General features: G+C 32.6%; 1 protein-coding gene across 20 annotated transcripts in view; it reads right to left on the bottom strand.

Moving 5' to 3' along the window:
* Positions 1–22,424, bottom strand: part of NSD1 (nuclear receptor binding SET domain protein 1) — a 169,475-nt gene that overhangs the window by 108,607 nt on the left and 38,444 nt on the right. The window contains exon 1 of one of the 20 annotated variants that reach the window (XM_074292241.1): positions 7,218–7,285. The exons of the other annotated variants lie outside the window; for them this stretch is intronic. The gene's annotated coding sequence lies outside the window, so the exon portion shown is untranslated. Of the gene's footprint in view, positions 1–7,217; positions 7,286–22,424 lie in introns of those variants that run through there. 20 annotated transcript variants of the gene reach the window in all.

Genomic DNA, 22,424 nt, shown 5'->3' with positions numbered 1-22,424 from the left:
GAAATATTTAACAAAATAAAAATATATATTTTTTAAATGTTTGCTTTCAATTATTATGTAATAAATTTGAATTAGAAATAAATTTGTTATCATTTTGTTATAATAATAAACAGATAAACTTATTAAAAAATTTTTTCATTGCATATTTGCATTGGCTATTTAACCATATTTTTTACATATAATTATTAACTTTGAACACAAACACAATAGAGCACAATAGAAATTAGCACCAATTAGCTTTAATCTGCAGGGTTAACTAATGGAGTTAATGTTGAGATAGTCAAATAAAGTAACCCAGAACCAAGACAGTTTTAGTCCAGAATTCTGAGCAAAACAGATGTTTGCTGTTTCCCTAAGCCTCCTTTTTTTCTAGGAAACATTCACAGAGATAGATACTCTTTTCTTGGATGACTAAAACCTCTCCTAAAGCAGTAGCACTAAATAAAATGGTAATATTAGCAGGAAAGGTTGGTCATTAGGTGGAGAATTAAAAAGTCAAAAAAGACCACAGCACCATATACTTCTATTTGGAAGTGACTCTAGAGGTCATCTCGTAAAACCCTCTCATTTTAGAGATGAAGAAATTGAACCCAGAAGTTTAAAGACTTCATCCAAGTCACAAAGATGATAAATGACAAGAAAGAATTTAAACCCAGGTCTGAAGATGACAAATCTATTCCCTATACCACACCATTTTATTCTAATACAGGTAAAAGAGCAAGAAGTACATGAACTGAGCAGTACATGGTAAGTATATTTGACAAAGTCTGGGGATACATTCTAATTCTGCCTTTGTAAATGATTCAATATAAAGTCATGTTTCTTTACATGTAAGATAGAAACAATGCCTGCACTCTTCACTTCACAGGGATTATTATTTCCTGGAAAGCACTGTCTAAACTAATAAAATGGTAACATTACTTATAAGATAATCAGCTAGTAAAATGGAAAATAGCATCTATATTTGGCCCAAATACAATAAAGTTCTTCTAATCTCACCATTCTATACAATCTATGAATTTTTTTATTAGTTCCTTATATTTATATAAGACTCATATAAATCATTCAATCTCTGAATGTATTATTTCTAAGTGTCAACCACATACAACACAATACTCATTTGATTAGAAAATTGAGAGGAACTTCTACCTCCTAATCCAAACTCTTCATTATACTGAAGAGAAAATTGATTTGTCCACTATGGTTATATAGCTAAGAGGAAAAAGAGAGAGGACTAGAATCTGAAGCTTTTAAATCCAAATCCAGGGCTTTCCCCATGATCTCACAATGCCCTTAAACTCACCATATTTCCCAGATTGTTATTTTTGTAGATTCTCACTCTAGAAAAGTCCTAGCTACTCAAAAAGGGGACAACAATGTCTACAGAAGAGATATGGGCTCCCATGTCAAACTCTGCTTAGGGGTTTTTAAAGTTTAATTAGCAAGATAGTGGATATCTTGATTTGGTGAGACCATCCTATAGATATCTTGTATTTATATATAGTTGTTTGCATATTGTCTCTTCCATAAGGATGTGAATTTTTTGAGGGTAGAAATTGATTTGTCTTTCTTTGTATCCATAGGGTTTAGCACATAGTAAGCAATGACTTGCCATTAGCCATTAAACTAGCTATGAGGGGGAAAAAAAATTTCTCTGAATCTCAGTTTTTTCATCTGTAAAATAGACAAGACTGTTCAAGTCCTATAAATCTATATTGCTATATTCAGTGCCATGCCAGTCAAACTACCAAAAATCTATTTCATAGAGCTAGAAAAATAATAACAAAATTAATCTGAAAAACAAAAGATCAACAATATCAAAGCAATTAATGGGGAAAAAAAATGCAAAGGAAGGTAACCTAGCCATACCAGAATTCAATCATCAAAACTTTCTGGTACTGACTAGCAATCAATGGAACAGATTAGGTACACAAGACACAGTAATAAATGACCCTAATACTCTAGTATCTTGATAAACCTATAAAGACTCTAGCTTCTGGAAGAACTCCCTATTTTACAAAAAGTGCTAAGAAAACTGGAAAACAGAATGGGAGAAACTAGATATAGAGCAACATTTTATACTATACCAAGATAAGATCAAAATGGATACATAATTTAGACATAAAAGTTGATATTATTAAGCAAATTAGGAAACCAACACAGATTACACGTTAGATCTATGGAAAAGAAGTTTTGAAAAAACAAGGGAGATATTTAAAAATATATTAAATTTTAAGGTTTTTGCACAAAAACCAATGCAACCAAGATTATAAGGGAAATAGAAAGATGAGAAATATTTTTATATCAAGTATCTCCAATAAAAGCCTCATTTCTGAAATATATAGAGGACTGAGTCAAATTTATAATACTTGTATTCATTCCCCAATTAATAAGTGGTCAAAAGACATGAATGGGCAGTTTTCAGATGAAAAAATGCTCCAGATCACTACTGATTAGAGAAATGCAAATTTAAAAAAACAATGCTGAATGTTTATGGCAGCCCTCTTTGTAATGGCCAGAAAACTGGAAACTGAGTGGATGGCCCTCAATTGGAGAATGGCTGAATAAATTGGGGTATATGAATGTTATAGAATATTACTGTTCTGTAAGAAATGACCAACAGGATAGTTTCAGAAAGGCCTAGAGAGACTTACATGAATTGATGTTGAATGAAATGAGCAGGACCAAGAGATCATTATATACTTCAACAACAATACTATATGATGATCAATTCTGAAGGATGTGGCCCTCTTCAACAATGAGATGAAACAAATCAGCTCCAATAGAACAGAAATAAATTGAAGCAGCTATACTCAGAGAAAGAACTCAGGGAAATGAGTGTGAACCACTACGCAGAATTCCCAATCCCTCTATTTTTGTCCGCCTGCATTTTTTATTTCCTTCACAGGTTAATTGTACACTATTTCAAAGTCCTATTCTTTTTGTTGCAACAAAATAACTGTATGGACATGTATACTTATATTGTATTTAACATATTTAACATGTATTAGTCTACCTACCATCTGGAGGAAAGGAGGGGAAAAATTGGAGCAAAAGGTTTTACAACTGTCAATGCTGAAAGATTACCCATGCATATATTTTGTAAATAAAAAGCTATGATTAAAAAAAAATGAAAAGAAAAAAATTGACTAAAGAAAATGAAAAATAAAAATAAAACAACAATGCTAAGGTCAACCTCATACTTATCTGATTGGTTAACATGACAGGAAAAGAAAATTATAACATAGATGATATGAGAAAATTAGGGCACTAATGCACTGATGGTAGAACTATAGATTGATCCAACCATTCTAGAGAGTAATTTGGAAAGATGTTCAAAGGGCAATCAAACTATGTATAACCTTGGATCCAGCAATATCACTACTAGATCTATTATCCTAAAAAGATCATAAAAAAGAGGAAAGGACTTACCAATGTGTACAAAAGTATTTATAGCAGATTTTTCTGTGGTGGCAAAGAAGTAGAAATTGCCTATCAAGTAGGGAATGGGTGAACAAGTTTTGTTATATGAATGTAACGGAACACCACTGTGTTATAAGAAATGACAAGCAACCAGTTTTCAGAAAAACCTGGACTTACATGAACTGATGCAAAGTGAAGAGAGCAGAACCAGAATTTTGTACACAACAATGTGAGATGATCAACTATGACTATCTTATCTCATTTCAGCAATACAATGATTCAAGACAACTCCAAAGGATCATGATAGATAACGCTATCTACATCCAGAGAAAGAACTGGTAGAGCCTGAATGCAGACAAAAGCATATTATTTTCACTTTCTTGATCTTTTTCTTGTTTCCCCCCCCCATTTAGTGTGTTTCTTCTTTTGCAACATGACAAATATGGAAATAAACTTCATGACCACATATATAATCTATATTACACTGCTTATCTTTTTAGAGATAGAGATGGTTAAGAAGGGAGAAAATTTGAAATGAAATTTTTGAATAAATATTTAAAATTGTCTATGTAAGTAATTGGAAAAAAATACTATTTAAAAAATAAATTAAAATAAACAAATCTATGTAGCTATGAATCACTGAAATGTAACCTTCAGAAAACCAAGTTCAATAATCATTCTTCCATTCCCTTCTTTCTCCTCAGTCACACCAAAAAGAAACCATAAAACAACTTGTAAATTTCCCTATTATCACCTATAGTCCCATACTATAATCAGTCCTCAAATTCACATTACCTAGGCCTTAAATTCATGACTGTCAACCACAGAACCAAGACCAGTCAGGCCTGGAAGTAGTGTTCATTAATTATCTAATTATTTTATAAAGCCATTATATAAAGTAAACAAAACAAGGTTTATTCCCACTGCACAAATGAAAAAAAGAAGATTAAGGGGAAATGACAACCAAAATTAAATGACTAATGAGAAATAAGACCTGAGTCTTCTTTTTTTTAAATGAGGAAAGTAAATAATTATCCCCATGTGTCTCAGCTACAATCCTACTTTTCTCATAATAGTAAAAAATGCTCTAGAAAAGACAAATGGACAAAAAGGAAATAGGGATCAGGTCTGGATTATATCTTTGATCTAATTAAAAGCTACCTTCTGGGAGAATTCAAAGTTAAAGAATATAGATAATTATTATCGAATAAACAAAAAATGGGCTAGACAAACAATTCAGACATTAAAAAGGAACCTAAGTCAATAGATACAAAAGGAAACCAAAAAGGAATAGAATGGTGAAGCTAGACAACAAAAGTCCTTGAGAAAAGGCATTAACATTTTGTTTTATATACTGAGTACCCATAGGATTTTATTATAGTTCAAGATGTTAACAAATCAATTGAGTTTTTACCATTGAGTATATTAGACCACTTTCAGGCCTGAGACCATCTTATTCCCATGGAGTGCTCAAACTAGAACTGGTTATGTGATTCACTTTTCCCAAGACTCTAAGCTTTCATGGTAGTCTCAATAAACTAGTTACTATTGTCTCTGTAGTAAACCAAACAGCACCAAAGCAGGCAAAATAAACACAAATTGAAGGAGAATACCAAAAAGGTAGGGAAAGGAGGGAAAAAGAAAGGATAAACTCAGAAAAAGTAAAGACATTACACATCTCATAAGACCATAATTTTTCAAGGAAATCTATTTTAAAGAAACCAGATCAATTTCTTTTTTTAAAGGCAATTGGGGTTAAGTGACTTGCCCAGGGTCACACAGCTAAGAAGTGTTAAGTGTCTGAGACCACATTTGAACTCCAGTCCTCCTGACTTCTATCCACTGTATCACCTACTGCCCCAACCAGACTACTTTCTAATCAACAAATCAACAAACATGTAATCTCACTCACATTAAAACTTTTTTTTAATGTGCTCTTACTAGAAAATAATTACATTTAAAATAAGCTTGTCAATGTTGGTGGCAATTATTTTTTAAAAATAATTTAAGTTTCTCTGATGTCAGAAGCTCCATTACAGAGAATCATGAAATAGCAAAGTTATATGGAATTGCAGACAAATACTGATAAGAAATTTCCAAATTTTCCCAATGCCAGAAAGTATTAGCAGTACTTATGACAGACACTGACAGGTGAATTCTATTTTTTTGCTGATAGAAGCAACAAGAAGACTGAGAAGCAGAAACCAAGATTAAAAAACAAAAACAAAAATGGGAAATACAGGACTAGGACAGTTGCAAAATGCAACTGTTAGTCTAGTGCTCTAATGATGACAAATTATATGTAGGATAGCATTTTTTAAAACTTAACTTTTAAACTTTAAAATAAATCTGTACCAGTTGAGTAACTAGTCATGTATAATAATCAACCCATTAATTAATACTGTCTAGTATACAGCTATACTTGGGAGTTCAGCTTGAGCTCTCATTTTTGTGGTCCTCAGGCTGAATTATTCTTTAATTTATTCTACTTTCATACAAAAAGGATTAGAATTACTGGGAGATATTATAACATTCCTCTACTTAAGTTTTCTTCCAATAGCAGATCCTACAAGATGATGACTTTGAGCATAAGCATAAGCATGAGCATCTGCCTACAAAGGACTAGCTAAAAAAATAAACAAACACTCATCACAACACTGCGCATCAAGGTCTCAATTTTTTTCTTTTTTTGAGCATCAGGTCCTCAAATTTTTTTGTTTCCCCATAACTCATAAAAACTATCTACTGAAAAATGTTCTGCATTGGCAAAGGGAGACTCACACTCATAAAAATGTAAAAGATCATCAATAACTGGAATTTTGAACTCAAAAAATGAAGCTTTTATATCATCTGGAGAAAAAGTCAAAGACAAAGGGGGAAATTCATATACATCAAAATGTTAATATAGCAATAGTTTTTGTTGTAGCAAAGAACTAGAAACAAAGTAAATATCCAATGATGAAAGCAATGGAACACTATTGTACCTAAGGAAATAAATATGAAGAATTCTGAGAAGCCATTAATAGAGGAAAAGTAGAGCAAGCAGAACTATAAAAACAACATATTCATACAATGCCTGCAACAACATAAATCTAAGAACTACCAATAACCCCAAACTCTGAAATTAAATAGCTACAATGACCCAAAGAAGAAATGGGAAAATGAAAACATCCCCCTCTTCACCACCGGATGAAGGAGATTCAGGATCTTGGACCTCTGCTATCAGCCAGCATTGGCTGATGTGCTGATTAGTTCTGATAAACTGTTTTCCTTCTATGTTAGAAGGGTTGACCTCCTGACTGAGAGACTGAGAGATGAAGGAGGAATGTATTTATAAATAAAGGTGATCTAAATCCAAAATATATCTTTTTTTTTTTTTTTAAATAAAACTTCAACTTAGGAAGGGGGAAAAAGGAAAAGAGAAAGCAAATAGCACATACTGTGTTCTAGATACTGTGCTAACTTTTTATAAATATTCTTTCACTTAATCCTTATAATCACCATTCAAGGTGCTACTTATTATCACCATTTTACAGTTGATGAAACAGAAAGAAAATGAGATGTGACTTGCCCAAGGGATACAGAGCTAGAAAGTATCTAAGTCTACATCTGAAGTCAGGTCTTCTTGATTTCAGGCCCAGTACTCTATCCACTATACCAACAGTTGTCCTTCATACAGCTATTAAATGTATCTTTCTTACTAAAGTATAAGGTCACATAACTAAATCTTGCTCATATCAGAAAAACCTAGTTTAATGAGGAAAAGGTTAAAATATTTAAAAGAGTAAAAAGACCTTGTGGTTCTAGTCCTGGCTCTGAAACTGGCCGGCACATAACTTCATCTCTTCAAACTTCAGTGCACCTGTAAAACAGGGATAACAATACTTGCAACTATCTACCTCAGAGGATCATTGGGTGGAAAGCACTTTGCAAAACATTCATACTACATAAATGCGAATTATTTTGTCAGAAGGCAGTGTAATTCAGTGGATCCGGTTTCTGACCCTAAGTTCCTGGGCAAATATCCTCTCCCCTTCCCTGCCCCACCCTTCTCTCTTTTCAGATCTAGAATGAGGTAATTAAATCAGGTAATCCCTAGAGTCCCTTAAAGCTCTCTCTATATCTTATGAACCTAAGATACTTTACTCAAAAAAAAAAAATAAAATAAAATAAAAAAAATAAAAAAAAATTCCTCAATAGTTCCTGCTGCCTACTGAATATATTTCAAACTTTCCTGTCTCATTCAAAGTCCAGCCAAATACTTTAGACTCTACTTTACTTGTCAATTACTTCATTTGATACTGGTCGCTTTCCATGCATTTGTATGCTCTAGTCAAAGTTTAAAAAAAAAAAAAAAAAGAAAGAAAGAAAGAAAAGGCAATACCCACTGAATATATGCTGTATTCTCCTACCCCTGCCATCTCTATTCCCATCTTTTCTATGCCGGTCAAATTGTTCTTCACTTTGTTGGGTAATTCCTAATGAACCTTTAAACTTCAATTCAAATGCTTCTTTCTCCACAAAACTCTCCGAGTACTTGTTTTATAATTTGCTAATAAATTTTATCATGTAACATTATTTATCAATTCTATATTTAATCACCCTCTAGATTGCAAAGTCCAGAAACTTATATTTTTATCCTATATTCTACATCATCAAGTTGCAAAAATCAAGTGCAATAAGGAGTTATTTGTTACTAGTCTACTTTTGCAAAATGGAAACAACTAGGCTGTATCTACTAACCTAGGCAACTCATTTTTGCAAGAATGTAAAATAAATCTTCCCTGCATTCATCAGTGAATCAAGAAAAGTTCTTGGAGATAATCAGTGACTATTTTACCCTCTGGTTTTAGCACATCAGAATACCATAACCTCAGAAGAATGAAAATTGTAAAGACCCAAAGAGTCTTTCTTGTGAAATCAAAGATTTTGAGAAGATGGCAGAGTAGAAAAAAATTTATCACCTCTCCAAATTTCCTCTACAGAAAATGAATATAGAGTAGTAGAAATAAACGTCTAGAAGACTGGAGAAGACAGACCTTCTGGGATAGAAGATCAGAATGAGTGAAGCACAAACAGTTCCAGGCCAACTCAGCAGAATGAACAAACAACTAGCTTTGGGGATAGCTGGGATTGGGAGGTAGCCTCTGCTTAGAAACTTCATCTCTTGGGCAATACTGGGATCTGACAGCTGAGTAGAAGATTGAAGGACTTCTTATTGGCAAAGGATGGCAAGCATATGTTGCTAACCAGATGGTCCCAGTTGGGCTGATCCTGCTGGGGAGAAAGAATTACCACTCACCAGGGGAGTGCAGAAGAGTGCTGTCGGTGGGCATTTGTAAGTAAGCAGAGTCCCTGGTTTTAGTTCCAGGGAACAGAGGACAACAGTCATTGGCAGCCACTGGAGAGACCACAAGGAGTAAGATCATTTGAGGGACTTACGAGTGGAAAGGAGAATCTAAGACTGAGCCCCTGAGAGAGATCTCAGAAATAGAGGTTTGGGGCTTAATTCCTCATACCCAATTACTACAACTTGATCTCACTAAGACTGACTAAAATTGAAAATAATTTTTAAAATGAACAAGCAAAGGAGAAAGAACTCAACTATAAATAGTTACTATGGGCAAAGAGAAGATCACAGTACATAATCAGAAAGAAAATGGAGCTTAAAAAGCCCCTCCCTTTTCAATGAGAAATGTCAACTGGTCCCCAAGCACAAAAAGAATTCTTAGAAGAACTTAAAAAGAACTTTAAGCGAGATAAGAGAAAAAATACGGAGGAAAAGGGCAATCCAAGAAATTCAAGAAAATTATGAAAAGAACAGTCAACCATCTTGAAATAGAAAACCAAAAACATAAGGAAGAAAATAATTCCCTGAAAACTAGAACAGGACAAAGAGACATTGAAAACATTTTAAGAAACAGAGAAATAATAAAACAAAATCAAAAGAATGAAAAATTGCAAAAGAAAGTTTAACATATTAGAAAACATGTAGAACAAATTGAAAATAACATAAGAATAGTGGAACTGCCTGAAAATTATTTTTTAAAAAATCTTGATTCAATATCACAAGAAATTATTAAGAAAAATTACCCTAAAGTTCCAGAACAAGAAGTGAAAACAGAAATAGGAAAAAAAAAATCCCACTGAACACCACTGAAAGAGATTCCAGGAATATCATAGCCAAATTTCAAAGCTTCCACATTAAGGAGTAAATATTGGAAGCAACAAGAAAAAACATTTAAATATTGGAGAACTACAATAAGTATCACATTAGACCTAGCTGTCACTATAATAAAGGACTGTAAGTCTTGAAATATTGTATTTTGTAGAGCATAAGAGCAGGGGTTAAGTATAATCGTGAACTAACCAAATAAATATAAAGATGGATATTTAATGGAGGGAAAAAGAAACAACTAAATTATTTCAGCCTAATTCCCAAGAACAGTAAAAAATATGACAACTAAATGGGAAGGTAAAACAATAGCTTAGGGGCAGCTAGATGGGGCAGCGGATAGAGCACAGATCCTGGAATCAGGAGAACTTGAGTTCAAATCCAGATTTAACTAGCTGTGTGACCCTGGGCAAGTCACTTAACCCCAACTGCCTAACAACAAAAATTAATAATTTAATTAATTTAAAAAGCAATGATTTAGAATTACTTCTGCTCAAAAAATTGTTAATAGTGTAAAAATAATTTTTCTTCAGCATAAATCTTTAAAATGTCACTAGATACATGCAACATTGAAGCTAAGAGCTCAAAATAAGATCATACAAATTAAGATGTTCCACATCTCAAGAATAAATTAGAACCACATCTATATCTAAACTATGATACTAATTCTCACAACACAACTCACCTTATCAAAACAGTATCTATCCAGTCCCACTGCTCTTTCACAAATGCAATTATATACAATGTAATGTTCAAAAACAAACCATCTCATGTATGTGTGTGTGTGTGTGTGTGTGTGTGTGTGTGTGTGTGTGTGTGTATAGTATTTTACATATACTACTTGAACATATTTAACATGTTTTGGTCTACCTGCCATCTGGGGGAGTGGGTGGGGGGAAGGAGGAGAAAAATTGTAACAAAAGGTTTTGCAACTGTCAATGCTGAAAAATTACCCATGCATATATCTTGTAAATAAAAAGCTATAATAAAAAAAAAAAAAACAAACAAACCGTCTCACTTAGGTCTCAGTTTTTTCATCTGCACAATGGACAGCTTCTAAATTTCCTTCTCAGTTCAACATTTTATGTTCCTATGTATCTAAAAAGGGTCTCATAGTAAATAACCAATTGCTATTAATGAACCACCCTGCTTTGCACATTTTAAAACTCAATTCACTCCTCTTTTTCGGAAGGTCTCTTAAGTTTATCACTTCTTTCATGGCAAAAAAATAAAATAAAACACAATGCAACACAATACCATTCAGAGATACATGTGCAGAAAACTCGAAATTTTAAAAACCAGATATATTTACATGTACATTTACAGCAGCAGGTGAAACCAAACATTTTCTTTCATTTCTACTATCAAAAAACAAATAACGCTTAAAAATAAGCTGAAATCATGAAGAGAGAGGAGAGTTCAGCATTGGTTTGGTTTGGGGGAGGGTAATAGTTTTTCAAAATTTTCAAAATTAACTACTGATAATACAGATTCAGGTTCTGTCTTCTATATTACTATAAGTTGCTGATAACATGGTTTAAATCACTTTGTAATCCTAAATCTAAATTACCTTTATTAAGGTAACAACATGTTGAATATATTTTCAGAAGATTGTTTGCCAGAATTGAAACAAAAGTTTTTCTTTCTCAGGCAAGCAAAAATTCCAAATAGCACCTCATATTCTAAGCAACTTGATTAAAAGGGATAAAATATTTTTGTATTCGTTATTTTACCTGATCCTTATAACTACTAAATGAGAGAAGCAAGCCGGAAGAAATTATTAATTCTGTCTGTAAATTGTGAAAGTCTCAATTTATCATTTTATGAGTGAGAGAGTAAAAATCTAAGCTTTAAATCCTAAAGAATTTCACTTTACTTTGCCTTCCCTACAACAGTACGAATCAAGAACAGAAGAAAATAAAATTTGTATATTAATATCTTTATCTTAAGACAGATCAGGTTTGGGGTTAAAATAGTCATTATAAGCCACAAAGTAAATTTCAAGAGGGCAAAAATGACTATAAAGCACCTAAACATGTGAATGGCTAGAGGGAAAAAAAAATCTAGCTTCCCAAAGCACCCAAGTCCTGAAAAAAGTAAGTACTCCATTTTGTTTAATGAATGAATCAAATCTTCATTAATACCAACAAGACATCTAAAAGATGTCTTGATAGACATGTTTAGTAATAATTATTGCAAAATATATAATAATAGTGAAATGAGATATGATGTGACAATTCCTAAGACAACTCATGTCACAAGTCAAAAAGAGTAATTTCAACTACAATTAAGAATTTAATTTTGTAATGCCCCTGAAACTCTTCCTAAGTTAGACTTCACAAAAGAATGTTTTTTATCAATATGTATAGTTGTTATAAGGGCAGTGTTTTTCTTTTTCCCCTTAGGGGTTAGGAAAAGACAAAATGGACAAGAAAGAAAAGAAATGCTTCACTTTTTAAAAAAATGTATTAAGCCACATGGGCTGGGAAAAAGTACATTATAATTCTACTTGAAAATTGTTCAATAACCCAAGGTAAAAGTCTTAACTAATGCATAAGTCATACTTGTTATTATCATCATACTTGCTATTAATTGAATACAGGTGTGTTGGGCTCCAATTTAGACTAACAATAATTTAACCTATTTCTTCACTAAGTAACAACTAAAGCATGCTACACTCCTTATGGTCCTCTCTGGATTTCACCAGTACAATGCTAACTGTTAGGTCTTAACCACAATGGACAGGATAGATTTGCTAAAAGACATACTATTTGTCACCCAAAAACAAGCCTGTTTTACTTCAGACTTTTCTTTAGCCTTTCTTTTTATACCCACAAATTAGCATATATATATATATATATATATATATATAATACAGCAAATATATGGTATCCCTTTAATAAAAGTTAGTTGACCAAGTTATACATTCCCCTCTTGCCTCTGATACCCCACTGTATATACTCCATTGAAATCAAAGTCCCACAGATATAAAAGTACTTATAGCAATACTTTTTAATCACAGAAAAGAACTGAAATGGAAATTTAAGTGTCCAGCAATTGAAACTGAGCTAAAGGAAGCTTAAGTGACTTGTTCAAGATTACACAAGTAGTACGCATCAGAGACAGATTCTGAATCCAGGTCTCCTAACAACAGAGCTAATGATCTTTCCATTGCATCATGACCTATGAATTTGCAAGATAGTTGAACTAGTCTGTGCAATCAGGTACTAATACATCTTCTTCGAATATTAAAAAGAATGAAGATAGTAAACTTCATAATATAGCTATAATTTTTAAGTTACAAAGACAGAATATGATCCAGTTTCTAGTCAGCATCAGCCTAATTAATGGCTACGATAAATACACTAAATGAATTATAAGGAGGTATCTATTTCATTGACCCTGTGCATATTTTTTTTTAAAGACACCTATAAGAAGACAGAAGACCAAATGACATAAAAAACTAGTGTTATTTACACTAGAAAGAAAATCTCTACACTATTCTTATTTTTCAACTTAAATTTTGACCAGCTGAAACTCCAGAAATGAAATTTTAAAAGCCAAGTTAGAAAGCTTGTCACTAAAGACGATATGAGACTGCCCCTCCTTCCCCTCTCTGCCAGGTAAAGGGGTTATTCATGTGAAATACCCCATACCCTGACAGTGACTTTTGGTTTTGTTCAACTTTTTTCCTCTTACTATTACAAGGAATGACTCTATTTGGGTCAGGGATAGGCAAAGTGATATAGTAAGAAATAAAGATGATGTCAAAATGAAAAATGATAAAAATTTTGAGAGAAAAAAGTAAAAATAATATCACCTGATAGAAAAAGCAATGAAAAGATACTAATATCCAAAGTAACTAGATGACCCTTTGGGAAACTTGCAGCCTTTAGAAGTTCTAATTTCATTTGTAAAATGTTTAAATCAAACCTTTGCTACTTTGAAGGGTACATATATTACTCAAATGACAAAATACAAAAACTTTCTGTAATGCTTCAAACTAAGAGGTGAAAATTCTAAGCTGAGAATAGTTTCAACTCTTCAGTGAATCCTATACAAATCTTTTGTTCCATCTACCAAGTTAAAATAAAAATTATGTATGGTGCTTTAAGATTTGCCAACTGTTTTATATATAGAGATATAGATGTGGACATGGATATGGATAACCTAATTTGACAAAATGAGATAGTTCATTGAGCCAAGTACTACAAGTGTTACTATCTCCATTCAACAGAAATTAAACTTGACCTATAACCAACCCTGAATGTTTAAGGTGATTTCAATTTAGGTCTCTCCTCACCCTTACTATGACACTCCTCCCACCATAAAACATACTGCTTCCCTATTCATAGGGGCATCAAGACATCATATTTCTGAAGGCCAAATACTAGAACATTTAAGTGCCTTATATTTTTAATAAGCGCTATACATTTGGAAAACTTCACTTGAAAAGCAAGTTTCCTACAAAGGAATTTTATCTTTAAATATGCTTTTCCTAAAAACAAAACAAAAAAAACATTACAAGACCATTCACAAAGTTTAAGCAATAAGTGCCAAATTTGCACTGTGTGGTCTTTATAATTTAATCAAGATGCACAAATAAGGATGGAACTAAATTTTATAGCAGAAGAAACCAGATATTAACTACCAAAAGATTCAATAAATTTCAGCCACCAGATGAATTTTTATCATGAAGGTACACTTTAAAGCTGGTTTAAAATGATGGAGAGGGCAGGAGTTAGAAACTAGTTCCTTTTTCCAAAGAGAAGTATATAGGAGAGAACAAGATAGGATCAGCCGATTTGGTGAAGGCTAACTAATCTAGAAGAAATTTTTTTGCAGGGGAGAGGAGAAAGGGGAAAGGGAGAGAAGAATGGAAGAAACTGAAAACTGTGAGGTTATGTGACACCTCTAAACCAAGGAAAAACTGAGTACATAGATTTTTCTCTTAATGGAGGTCAGAAGCAATGTGTAAGAGGGAATCTGTGAGATAAAATGACTTAAACTCATTTAAGATGTTAAATTTTTTTCTACTGGATTTGGTAGTTTGTAATCTCTACTCAAATGAGAGGCTGATGCTAATGAATTTCTTGAGCTTAGGATTTCTGAGATCAGGAGAACAATGTGGATCAGTATAGATACAACTGCCTGGCACCACTATGGGGGGGGGGGGGGGGGAAAGAGAGAGAGAAGGCCTTGAGACAGAAAGAATGGGAGTACTTGCAAAGGGCTATACCAGACTGCCTGAACAGCAGAAAACCAGCTATGATTAGAAATGGAACTCAAAGATTTTAGATCAATAAGTGAGGGGGAGGGGGAAGGAGAAAGAAAAGACCTGATAATGGCTACTATACTTCCTGCCAAAGACAAGGAAACTCAATCTTCCAATATTTCCCCTCCATATACTATCATCTAATTTTATGATTTACTTTTTTTTTTCTTTTTTCTGAGGCTGGGGTTAAGTGACTTGCCCAGGGTCACACAGCTAGGAAGTGTTAAATATCTGAGACCAGATTTGAACTCAGGACCTCCTGAATTCAGGGCTGGTGCTCTATCCACTGCGCCACCTAGCTGCCCCTACTATTTACTTTTGAGAAAAATATAGGATCTCATAATAATCACAATTGCAGGTAATCCAAAGGGTACTTACTGAAAAGGAGACTTATTATAAATTATAATACATAATTGCCAGTATGGATCTACACCAAAAAATGGCTAAAAAGCACCATCAAGAATTTGAGGGAAAAGATTATGTATGATAACCATGATAATGTAAATGAAGATAACACTAAGAGGCAACAAAACTCACATCTAATTCAAGAAACAATAATGGAACTTAACTACTCAAGTTAAAGCTTGCAACCTTCCTTTCTGTTTACAAAAACTATAAAAGTGGAAAATATTATGTACTAGTACTACCATTTTCCAGGAAAATACTTTTAAGGTTTGTTGCGAAGTGTGTTTTGTCAAAACAAAGTATAGAAATAATAAAAACCTGTTCTAAAAAGGACATCACCAAAAATATATATTACTAGAACAAGAAGTGAGTCAGTTATATAACAAAAACAAGGGAAAAGAAATGTATGGCTAGAATGTAATACTGTATCTACAGGATGAAAGGAAGGCCTCTAGATCATTGGTTAAGATTCCCTGGACCATTTACAGAAAGAGAAAAATCAAAAGATAGAGACAACTTAGTTTTCATTCTGCATTAGCAAAGGCAATCACAAAACCAATGTGACAAATCTTTTAAAGTGACTTCTTTGAAAGGCACATTCTTATTCCAATGTTGCTCTTACATCCATATTCCAACAATGCTTCAACTGCTCAAATAGGTGTGGGCTCCTTTTGAAAACTGTTCAAGAGTCTGACAAAAGAATTATTGCTTAGGAAAAAATGCTACTCCTGGGTTTGATGATTTTCCATATAAGATATCAAAACAAGCTTTAATAACTTTTGGCCATTTCTAAAAACCAAATACTACCTCCAAGGAAAGATTTGTCACCAGTCAAACTATTCAAAAGAATCTACTGAAAATTGTAATGAATATTTTAAAACTACTGTGTTTAGAATGCCAGGATCTGTCTTGCTTAGAATGTTTGAACGTCTCTATTTGTTCCAATATTTCTCTTTCAAGATCCTAATGCAGGAATACCTATTCCATGAAGATATCCCTTTTCCTTGCAGCAAGAAGTAATTCATTCTATCTTAATTTCTTGCCACTTTTCTATGCACCTATCATCTTATCTTATATTATACTTACATAAATGTCAAAATCTCCTAATTTAAAAGTTTTTAAAAGGTCAAGAAATGTGATTTTTACAATTTATATCTCCCTCAGAATCTAGTATAAATTCCTTTACCTTCACAAAAAAACAGGCATTAAATGAATCTTTAAGGAATGTGAAAATATATATATGTTATAGTAACAATTTCAAAAATTGCATCTTTTGTATGTAAAGTTAAACCATCTTTCTAAGAAACACTTTAATAAAACATCACAAATAGCAATATCACAAAGAAGTCTATACCCACAAAGAGATCAAAGAAAAAGGGAAAAGATTCTTATGTACAAAAATATTCATAGCAATTCTTTTTTGCAATAGCAAATAATTGGAAATTAAGAATCAATTGGGGAATGGCTGAATAATACTATAGAAAGGAAATGTTATTTTTGTTCCCTGTAAGAAATGACAGTTTCAGAGAAACTTAGCATGAACTGATGCAGAATAAAATAAGCAGAACTAGAACAATTTATACAATAATATTTCAAAGATAAACTCTGAAAGACTTACAAACCAATCATAATTTCAGAGGACCAATTTGATGAAGCATGCTGCCGCCCACAATCTGAAGAATTCAAACCTCTCTGGTCACAGCTCATGCTGGAATTTGTTTTGCTTGGCTATTCATATTTATTACACATGGAATTTTTCTCCCCCTTTATTTTCCCTTTTAAAGAGGGAGGAGGAGGGTGAAAAAATAAAGTTAAAAAAAACTTCACAAAGTGTGATAAAACTAATTTTTAAAAGATATTTAGCTTTATGAGCCAAAGAAAAAAGGAATTATCAATTTTACTCCTTGAAATGACTGCAACTGGTTTTGAGATAGTATAATAAATTAATTTACCTAGAATGGTTAGGAAATAGAATATTGTGATTAATATAACAGTTCATCACAACTAGATTACCAATTTCAAAAACTCAAAACAGTATAACAAATATAACACTAAAAACTACAATGAACTTAATTCTGAAGCTATTTCAGGAATCTTGGAATGAACCAAGAGATAATTTAGTAAATCAAAGGATACTGGTCAGAATTAAATTTCAAAGATAACTGGGTAGGATTCTGATTGGTAATGGCTATCACAAAGCCTGAAAATTGATTTTTGCCTTGATAGGAAAAAGTTCTATTTCTTTTTCTTTTTTTAATTACATATGAATGGAGTTTATGCAGTTTTTAAAACCTGTTAATTAGGGTTATCTTCTAAATATCATATTTATTGACTAATTTAAGAGTTATAGGGGTTCTACATAAGTCAGGAAAACCATTCTCTGATAACTACTCATTTTACAAAATCAGTAACAGAATTTCTGCACTAGCATTATAAGCTGTCTATTGAAATTCATCATATAAACGAAATAACAGTAGCAACAAAAATCTTCCTATAGGCCATTACAAGTTTTAGTCAAATAAATATAGTATTACCACTGTTAAAAATTGGCATAAAATATGCCATAAGATCTCAAGATAAGAGTCTGTCAAGAATCAGAGATGGCAATTAATTCAATCTTTCTCATTCTGCAGATGAGAAAAACAAGTTTGAGAGAAGTGAATTAACTTTCCCAAGGTCACAATACAGGATGTAATAGAGAATCAGTTTTAATTGCTAATAGATAACCAAAATCAGAATACAAAACTGCAGTAAAGATCACTATAAGTTTCCTATAAATCCTTGTAAGAAACTTTAAAACTGGCACGATACTGTACACATTAACAATTAATGCTAATTAAAAACAAACTCTAACAGTACAATTATTATACTAAAAAATTTTCTGTTCAAAGGCCAAGTTCAATTTTTGTAAATAGTTTAAAAAATTGAGTGTTATCTTTCCATTGTTCTATGATTCAAGGACTAACATGATGTAATTGTACCACGAATTTAGAAAATTGGAAAATATTTTACTTGCACTATGACCATGTCAAAAGAGGTCTTCTAAAATGAAAATCCTAATGAATATTTGGCTAATGGTTTTGTCTTAATAATCCCAATGCTATTTTCATTGGATATATGTATAGCCTGCATGTTATCTGCTTTCACCAGGGAGAACTGAACAGCTCCAATTACAATAGTTGGTAAAATTAGAGCTGACTTATAAGGAATATGTGTGCTCATAAAATATAGCCAAAAAAACAAAAACAAAAAACCTCACCACACCTCTCTACCCTTTGACTTTTATCAGGATATGAATTAATATCACATAACCAGTAATTATTCTTAATTTAATCCAGTGTGCAAATGTAATTGTTTATCCCCTAAAATAGATACCTTTTTTCCTTCTAATGTTTATGAGTAACAGAATTTTTACTAAATATATGGAAAATCCGAAACCTTACAAAATAACATTTTACCTAAGAGATACTCTTTTCCTTCAAAAAACAAATTGAGATTGAATAAGAAAAAGTTACAAATATGTATAATTTTCTCAGTTTTATATAAGATTTACAAAAGTGCTATATTTGAACCTGTGGCCTTACCATTTGTTCCATAGTGAAACCCTGGAAAAGTATCAATCTCTGAGCTACAGTTACCTCATCTGTAAAATGAGGGGGTTGGATTAAGAATACTGCTGAGATTCTTCTATATCTATGAAAAAAAGCATTTTTGAAGCAATTAATAAGAAATAAAACTTGATGGGCCTTAACAGATTTGAATTCTTGACCAACTATGCATAATTTCAAAAATGGTCCTGTTAATTGTAAAACTAAACGTATCTCCATCTTCAACAACAAATCTACACCTTTCCAGGATCTCACTCCAATTAAGGGGGCTACTTGTGCAATATTCATGCTTCAGACTTTTGGCAAGGCTGAGATATTAAAAGGCTAAAAGTACCAACAGTAATGGTAAAAGTGAACTTTATTTAGGTTGAATAAAATAAGAATGTTCAATAAAATAAGCTAGCTTACTTCCCAGGATAATTTTATTTCCTTTGATGCTTTTTAATGATGGAATTATAATCAACTATCAATAATGACAAAACAAGGTTTAAAAATAACTAAGGACTTGCAATTCCAATAGGTAGATCTTATGATTTTCTAAAGGACTCACAAATATCTCACTCACTTGACAAATAACATATGCTCTTATTTATCATAAGATGATAAATTATACATATGGAAGCTCCTTAATGGTAAGGAGGTCTTATCCAAATCTTTCTATATCCTTAGACTTTATAACACAGTGTCTTAAACACAATAAGCAATCACAAAATGTTTACTGATTATTCCAAGGCAGGTAACAATTAACCAGATAGGAACAACTCTATTCAGCACACCTGGAAATTATGAAACTTTTGTTATTAGGAATTCATTAGACAAAAGTATTAGTATAAATTCAGGTCAGAAACTCTATCAATGTGTCTAAAATCATCTTCCTCTACTAATCAAAAAAAAGCACTTCCCCTTCATCATTCTATTTCTATTGCATTCTATTGCATCTATTTCGATTGCTGCACATCTTTTACAGATAACATCTTCTTTGTGTCCACCTAATTACCAGTATCAAAACAAAACAAAACAAAACAAAACAAAAAAAGGAACATCAGTAAAGAGTGCTCCTAGTTTCTGTGCTAAAATACCAGCTCAGCTAGTCAAGTATCACCGTAATCATATCCAATCAACCTATCAGCTAGATAGATCTCCACCTACCCTCTTCTCCATTTCAGTTCTAAAAGGCCAGATTAATTCTTCCAGGCTTTTCTATTCTAATCCATCCTCCACACATCCACTGCCAGTATAATCTTTATATAATCCGTTTATTTTTAAAAATTTATCCATTTTTAATATTTACTTTTGTAATATTTTGATTTCCACTTTTTTTTCTCTCTCTCCCCAAGAGGGCAATCAATCTGATACAGGTTGCATTCATACAAAATTTAAATCACCCAATTCATGATGTCAATCCCATACTCAAAAACCTAAAATGACCCCTCTACTTAGTTTCTGAAATCTTTCCTAATCTAATTCCATTAGTAATCCAAAAGCACCAGGTCTATAATCAGGCTGTTTTCACAGTCCCATGAATAAGCCAGAAGGTCCTGCTATTATTGATCCCTTCTACCTAATCAAATCCTACCTAAGCACCTTTCCCTTCCCAGTTCCAAATCCCACCTCTTCTACAAAGTCTTCCCTGCCTATTGCAAATTGTGGATATTTTTCTTGAAATCTATTAGCCACTATAGTCTTGCTCACACAATTTGAGAGTCAGCATAACATAAAGGGTTGGCCTTGAATTTAGGAACTAGTCCTATATTCAGACCCTACCTTAAACACATGCAAGCAGTGTGACTCTGATTAAATCACTTAACCTTACCACCCCCAAGCAACTCATAAATTACAGACCAGTTGTAGATACGTATCAGGAATTCTCTGTATCAATGTAATCAAAGGAAAATTAATATATTATGCAATACTTTAACCATATATTGGCTGACACTATCTGCTAATTGTTTTTTATATATTAGACATATCTTCTTAAGGATATTACAATAAGCCCTTTTTGGGAAAGAACTGTGTCATCATTTAAGACACTTAGCATATATAAATGTCCAATAAATACTTAGTAATCATCTATTTTGAAGTTTGTATAACAACCTCAGCATCAATTAATCATTAAGCATTTATTAAAAACCTACCATGTATGAAATACTAATCTAGGTCTCAAGAGAAAAATCCTGCTCTCTTTGCTCTCAAGGACATTCTACTCCAACAGTTAAGATAAAATGTAAACACAAACATAAAGAAATTGAGAAAGCTTCACTTTTTTTTAAGAGGTGGAGGTTTATATAGACAGTGCACTCCAGACATGGGAGAAAGAACATTGTATATTACACCAACAAGAAGGCTGTACCACAAAGTAATATGTAACAGAGCATAAAGGCAATTGGAATCAGGTGGTAAAAGTTTTTAAATGCCAGGAAATAAGACAGAAAGACATAGAAAGAGAGAAAGAAAAGAGAAAGAATATGTGTAGGTATACACTTTCCACTAAAGTCATGTTCTACTTCATCATAACATAAAGGTGACTCTAAATTCCCAAAGCTCATGTTACCAAAGCACAAATCAAAGATATTCCATATATCTGTTGTCTGAAGGTCAACCTAAGGTAAGAGCTATCTCCAAAAGATGACCATCAATTGAATTTTTTGGACACAGTAATTCAATAAGACTGTCTAGTAAACTTTAACTATGACATGAAAAAATTGTAATCTGCATCTGTTAAAGGAATAAAAACACAATAAAGGATTCCTTAAATAGGATGCACATGCCCTTCAATGCGTCTATGCTCTCATATACATATGTATTCACTACAACTATGCACATTGCAACATGGCCAAGTCTTTTCAAACTGCATTTCTTTTCCAAATCCTGAGTTTTAAAATATATGGATAACATAAGCAAGAAAAACTAAGTTTAACAATTCAGAATTATAAAACACAGAGAGCCTTATACTTCAATATTTTAAAGGAAATATTAAAAGTGTGAGTTACCATTTTAAAATAAATCTTCATTTAGCAGCAACAGATACAAACACAGGCTCTGAGTGAGGGTATGTTCTCACCAAAGTTGTAACCCTGAAATCCCCAGAGTGTCAGATTCCCTTTTCTCATGAGTGATTAAATCTAAAACAGAGAGAACCTAATACTTCAGTATTTTAAAGGAAATGTTAAAAGTGTGAATTAGTATTTTTAAATGAGTCTTTATTTAACAACAGATACAGATATAGGCTCTGAGGACTGAGGGTATGCATCTCATCAAAGTTGTCACCCTGGAGTACCCAACAGTCTCAGATTCCCTTTTCTCAAGAGTGATAAGCCTAAGCTCTTTTTGTTGTAGCTAGAAACTGGAAGTTGAATGGATGTCCATCAATTGGAGAATGGTTGGGTAAATTATGGTATATGAAGGTTATGGAATATTATTGCTCTGTAAGAAATGACCAGCAGGAGGAATACAGAGAGGCTTGGAGAGACTTAAATCAACTGTTGCTGAGTGAAATGAGCAGAACCAGAAGATCACTATACACTTCAACAACAATACT

The sequence above is a fragment of the Sminthopsis crassicaudata genome, chromosome 2 (assembly GCF_048593235.1).
Source record: "Sminthopsis crassicaudata isolate SCR6 chromosome 2, ASM4859323v1, whole genome shotgun sequence".
In the NCBI taxonomy this organism is placed as follows: Eukaryota; Metazoa; Chordata; class Mammalia; order Dasyuromorphia; family Dasyuridae; genus Sminthopsis; species Sminthopsis crassicaudata.
This window is presented reverse-complemented; position numbering and strand designations above follow the sequence as displayed.